Source organism: Pan troglodytes, chromosome 11 (assembly GCF_028858775.2).
Source record: "Pan troglodytes isolate AG18354 chromosome 11, NHGRI_mPanTro3-v2.0_pri, whole genome shotgun sequence".
Classification (NCBI taxonomy): domain Eukaryota; kingdom Metazoa; phylum Chordata; class Mammalia; order Primates; family Hominidae; genus Pan; species Pan troglodytes.
In genome coordinates this window covers 67,450,417-67,456,999 of record NC_072409.2, presented here as the reverse complement: position 1 = coordinate 67,456,999, position 6,583 = coordinate 67,450,417, and the positions used below count along the sequence as shown (strand labels likewise).

At 44.4% G+C, this 6,583-nt stretch overlaps 1 pseudogene; it reads right to left on the bottom strand.

The window, feature by feature from the left end:
- Positions 1-833: 833 nt before the first annotated feature.
- On the bottom strand, positions 834-5,445 carry LOC100614161 (acyl-protein thioesterase 2-like; annotated as a pseudogene).
- Between the last annotated feature and the right edge of the window lie 1,138 nt (positions 5,446-6,583).

Genomic DNA, 6,583 nt, shown 5'->3' with positions numbered 1-6,583 from the left:
TTGTATTTCCTTTGGTATAGTTTTTTTGAGGAAATGATTTCTTTAATTTTATCAGAATTCAAGATACAACAAGAAAAACACCCCAAAACACATGGAGACAGAAGATGAGACACAACTCCTTCCCACTGCCTCCATGCTTAGAGTGGGACAAACTGGGGATGAGACAGCTGGGGGAGACCTGAACCTCAGTCAGCAGGCTCCAGGCCTGTGCAGGAAGAGGGTAAGGGGGAGGCAGAGCCTAGTCCTACAGTGAGGGGAAACAGCTGAGGAAAGACCCCCTTGAAAGACTCCACCTCCTCATCAACACTCTTGCCCAGGGATGGGGAGCCCAAAGCAGCAAGGGGGCCCTGGGGCCATGGCCATGTTTATGATTGAGAAGCAGCTGGAGTAAAGGGAGGAGAGACACATGATTATCTGGGCAGAATCAGTTGGGGCAGGGACTGGAAGGGTCCCATGGTCCAAACCCTGAGGTCACAGGAGGAGACCCAAAGCAGGGCTAGTGAGTGAGGTCCTGAGTGAGTGGGTCAGCAGCTAGGGCCCTTTCTCCAGCTGCCTACAGCCCCTCCAATACTGCTGCCAGGGGGGCCTGCCTCCAGGGAAATGGGGTAAGAAAGCAGCCCACCCTTGCTGCAGATAGAGCTAAGTGGCTGAGGCCAGTAAGGAAGGGCTGGCCAGGCCTTGCCACCTGCCCCAGAGGTCTGTGGGAAGAGAACAGGTCAGGAAGGGTGGGGACAGGGGCTCAACAGGCTCAGATCCAAGATGGTGCCAAGGTTCCAGCTTGTTTGCTGGGTCCCCCATGAGGTAGGGACTGTACTGGGGACTAGAAACTCTAGTTAGATAGGAGACAGCAGCTTCTCAAGAAATTCCTTCACAGCTGCCATGTCCTAAGGACAAGAGCTGTGCATGACACCGGGATATGTCTTGAGCTGGACCCCAGCAGGTATGACAACAGAACGGAGCTTCTCGGCCATCAGGGCCCCAAACTATATGGGCAGCATGGGGATCAGCTTACCATGGCACTAAAGAATCGTCAGGTCCTTGGCACTGCTGTTGACTGCCTGGGGGAAGGCCCAGAGCAGAGGCAGCCAGAAGCTCAAAGCCACAATGCCAGCCAGAGGGCTGGGTGGAGGGGCAGAGCCCCGCCCTGTGAAAAGCTACCCAGGACAATTTGATTGGCAGGGACCACATTCTTCATCTAGTGCTCAATCAAGTCCTTGACTTGGGGGAGGGGGCATGACTGGATGTGGGGAAGCTGCCAAGGGGCCCAGGAAGGGAGCCAGACAGGGGCACTGCCCAGTGCTTTCCTGGGGGGACAGGGAAGGGAGGAGGCCGAGGAGAGGCTGGGACCTTAAGTTCTCTACTGCCTTCTTGATGCCAGCCTCGTCCTCTGAGGCACCTGGACTCAGCCCCATCGGGTCAAACTAGGAGGGCATCACCGTCTTCATGTTCAGTGTCACAGGGATCCTAGGCACAAGGGGACAGATATGGATGTACTTGACATGAGGGAGCCGGATGGTGGACAGGGCTCAGCCCAGCTGTGCCTTTAGGAGGGATGGGAGAAGAAGCATCAATGGAGGAAGAGAGTAGTATAGTTTCTTTAGACCCGAATTCAGGTTTATAATTTCTTTCCTCAGCAGTGTCCAATCTGTTGTTAAGCTTGTACACTTAATTATTCATTACTGGTATAATTTTTACTTTCAGCATTTCCATTTATTTCTTTTTATACTTTCCATCTCTTTGCTGAAATCCTCATGTGCTCATGTGTTCTGTCCACATTGTCTATCAGAAGCTTTAACATGTTTATTTTAAAGTTCCTGTGTAATAATTCCTTTGTCTGGATCTGTTTCCAATGATATTTTTTTTTCACTTAACCTCTCATATATCACATTTTCTTGTTGCTTCATGTGACTAATAATTTTTGATTGTGTGGTAGTCATTTTCCTTAAATAACAGTAGAGGTGGAGATAAAGAACATTTACTCCCATAAAAGGACACACTCCTTCTTCTCTCAGGCTCTGAGTAAGGCACACTAATTTGTCATTGATTTGGGTCTGGGCTTTGTTGCCATTTTAGTTTGATTCCATTCTCCACTGGCTTCAAATGTTTCGAGGGTAGAATCAGGACTTTCTTTTCAGTAAGAATTAGAGTCTGAACACTGGTGAATTTCCAGGGATCTCCTTTTGCTTTACAGATGAACTGTCTGAATTTTGAGCCCTGGGAGATCTCTCTTTGCTTTACAGCCTGGCTATCTGCTTTTGGGGTCTTTGGGAAGTTCTCGTTGCTTTCCACTTGTGCCTGTAGGGGTCTATGCCTGGGGATATCTGGTTTGCTACCTTACTCACAGTCTTTGGAAGGCTGCTGCAGTTAACTCAAGAAGGCTGGGTTGCCTCAAAGGGATTTCTTACAGGTGTTCTGCCCCATCCCAGGCTGTGGAAGCCTCCCTAGCACTCAGTATGGGCCCATGTGCCTTAGCTATTTATTAATACAGAACACACATTTTCCCCCAATGTACTGTCTTCACTTAAATATCCTAGAGATCACTCTATATCCAGATACTTCTCAGTACTTTTTATGACTGCACAGTATCTCATTGCACAGCTCTAACAAGTTGTTCAGTCATTACTTTTAATGGAAAGTTTGATGTTTTCAGTCATTTGTTATCATAATAGTGCTGCAATAAATAGCATTTCATATTTTTTCCAGTCAGTCTTTGAGATAGATACCTAGAGGTCAATCGCTTCATCAGAGAGTAAGTGAATTTGTAGTTTTGGAGGATTTGTGTGAGAGGAGGGAGAGAAGACATTCCAGGCAAGGGGAACAGAGTAAACAAAGGTATTGAGGTGGAGACACGCCAGTTTGTTCAGGGCATTAAGAGACAAGTGGTCTGGTTAGTATGAGGTATACAGAGGGCAGGAAGCTGGGTGATGGCATCAGTACCCATGATACTGATAGTTGCTGTGTACAAGTGGGCTTGACTGCTAAGGCAACATCTTTGTACTTCTGTCCTGTTGGTACTAGGAAAACACTGTCTGATTTTGACAAAGAAAATGACATGCTCCAAATGACATTTTAGAGAGATAAATATTGCCAAGTTGTGCATGATAATTGGAGAACTGTCTTGAGCCATGGAAACTGACTAAGTGATTAATGGAATATTCCATTCATATGGATGTTCAGAGCTACTAATGGGACAAACAGAGAAAATGGTCCCAAATCTCTGAGGTATTCTTCCCCTCTGTAAGCTGTTCATGATCATGCTTCCTTCTCCTAGGAGCTTCTGGCACTTACGTGAACAATTTTTTCCTTCATGAGTGATTGTGTGTGACTTATGAAGGAAAAAAGAGCAATGTGTCATATGCTACCATAGGGAGAAATGTTACTCAGAGGTAATTGGAATACTAAGGCAGAATTCAATATAGTATATGGCTCTCATCAGTATGAAGAGAAGAAGAAATTCTTCCTGGAAATTGTCTTCTGTTAGGACTTCATTCATTAGGGTTAAAGTGATCTTTAACTTTTGAGGGGTTAAAGATGTGTATCGGCGATGACAAATGAGGGTGTGCTGTAGGAACAAATAGCCGTATGATCTCCTTGGAATAAAACATCAAAGCTTTTTTTTTTCCTCACACTACATGTCCATTTTGGATTGGCAGGAGGGACCGGCCGATTTGCAGACCCTCAGGGGCCTGAGCTAATGGAGTTGGTGCCATTTTGACCATTGCCAACCATGATACCAGAGGGAAATGAAATGTGGTAAGCTTTGTCTCTTAAGGTTTCTGTCCAAAAGTGCCCAAAGTCACTCTCACATTTCAGTGCCCCAAGTCACATGGACGTATTTGCTTCTAGAGGTGGGGCAGTGCCATCTGCTTATGGGCCAGGAAGAGAGAAAAGCAAAAGATGTGTGATCACCCTGATGACTGGCAGAGAATTACTCTAATAATCTTATAAAAGCTGTGGACTCTCCCTCCCACAATATCCACAGATGTACACATTCCTGGTACAATTTCATTTTAATTTCAAGTGGTTCACTGGCGTCCTGAAGCCTATATACTGATTCTGTAAAGATCCAACTAAAGGATGAGAACTATACTTCCCAATTATATATCTGTTGCTAATTTCTCTACCAATATTTACCTGTGAGCTTTCTCACTCTCTTGCTCTCTTAAAAGCAATCTCAGTTCTTTTCACTTACTATGTGAAGTGCTATAAGGATCTAAACAGTATTAGATTCTGGGAATATATTCTAGAGCAGCATAATCTGGCACAGTAAGTGAAACTGTCACTTGACAATACTATCACTTCTTAGCAATGTGATTAGTCAAATTGTCAATGAGATTGGGGCAAATTACTTAACATCCTGTGTCTCAATTTTGTCTCCTCTAAAATAGAAATCATAAAACCTTCTTCACAGGGTTGTTGAACATTTAAAAGGATGGATATTTATGGGTTAGGACCAATATGTACTTTGTCACCTATAACTTTGCAAAGTTGGGTGGTATTGTGTAGGTATGGGCTGGAGAAAAGTGATACCCGTGGTTCAAAGGGTTATTAGAAGAAGGTGGTCTTGTGTAATACTACAAAAAGACATAGGCTGTGCCCCTCCTGTTGATTTATAGCCAAGTTGCAGAAGCAAACATATGAGACCATTGAAAATGGAAAGAAATCATAAGACTAGTATGGATCATTGCCAAGTGATTACTTCAGAAAATAAGTGCTTTAAATTCAGACCAGGAGGAGATTGCTATTAGCGGGAGGGATCATGGGAAGACTTTGTGGAAGAGGTGAGGTTTGAACTTGAAGGATTGAATTTGGGTTGGTGGTGTAGAGGTGGCAGCCATTTTGCTCAGAGGGAATGATGGAACAAAGCACAGAATTAAACGAGACGATGCATGTGAACGTATATGGGGTTGTTGCACATCTAGGAAACGCCTCACAGGATAGTAACGACCAGGTTCAGGCCAGAAGTGGGGGAGTGGGTGCTTGGGGAGTGGGTGCTTAGGCACTGGGGCACTTGGAAGGGGTTTGGCATATGAGAAGATGAGATCCCACATGGGTAATAGGCTGGGGCTAGTCCTGGGCAATTCCGAAATTTCAGTCCAACTCAAGCTGCCACCTTCTATTACTGATTAGCACCATTGTTCCTCAGGAAGCCAGAGTTCCAGCAAGTTCTTCCACTTTTTCTAGGAAAACCTAAGTAGTATATTTAATCCACCATTCCAGGGGTATTTGCATTTTAGTAGGGAGCAAAATCATAAGCTAAAGTCATATATCCACATGCTGAATGAGTGAAGTACTTTAAGTGGTGATAGGAGTTTGGGTGGCCTTCCAAATCCATGCATCTTGTTTGCAGCTGCCATTACCAAAGCTGCCCCACACTTCATTGACACTCTGAGGCTCACTCCTTGAATCAAATGCTTGCCATTTCTGCCCCCTGATAACCGTCATTATGAACAGGAGGCTCAGAAAGCAATACTGAGCAGAGTGTTCATCCCCAGCTTTGAAGAACCAGCTGAGTGTTAATATCTTCCCTAGTTTACCTAAAGTGATTTTTTAAAAAAATTATTCTTATTATTTTTTAGAGATAGGGTCTTGCCCGGTCACCCAGGCTGGAGTGCAGGGGCATGATCATAGGCCACTGTAGCCCTAAACTCCTGGGCTCAGGTGATCCTCTCTCCTCAGCCTCCAGAGTAGCTGGGGATACAGACATGCCACCATGCCCAGCTAATTTAAATAATTTTTTTTTGTAGAGACGAGGTTTCTCTATGTTGCCCAGGCTGGTCCCAAACTCTTGACCTCTAGCGATCCTTCTGCCTGGGCCTCTTAAAGTGCTGAGATTACAGGCATGAGCCATGGCATCAAGCCTGCAGTGATTTTTTTTTTTAATCAGTTAATCTGCTTTGTAACTCAAATTAGGCATTTTTAGCAAAGAGGCTATATGCATACCAAAACGTTATTACTGCTGTTTCTATATATGATTTCTCCCAAATGGTCACTGTTTGGTTAATCCCTTATGGCTCCTATTCCTGCATCTTATCAGTAGGGAATATTGGAGGTCTGTAAGAAAAAGATATCTAGAAAGGCATGTGGAACACTTTAAGACTGAGCCCATTAGATTTTAATATAAGAGCGAGGTCTCCTCTCTGATTTTTTCTAGTCCAGCAATAGGCCACCCTAGGGAACCTAAAATGATAAGATGGGCAAATGTTCATTTACCTTTTTCTCCTTATGCACAATTTACTTTGATGAACTTGGCAAAACATCTCAATTGCTTTTACATTTTGATGAGAGTGAGTTCAGTGTATACCTATGATAAATAATACAGATTTATCACACCTTTCTTCTGCTTAAATTAATCTACTAGTGCAACTAAGGAGATATATTTGCTTGAGTGAGAACAGTGCTGAAGGCTGGGTGCAGTGTCTCATGCCTGTAATCCCAGCACTTTGGGAGGCCAAGGTGGGTAGATCACTTGAGGTTGGGAGTTTGAGACCAGCCTGTCCAACATGGTGAAACCTTGTCTCTACTAAAAATACAAAAATTAGCCGAGTGTGGTTGTGCATGCCTGTAATCCCATAATCCTAGC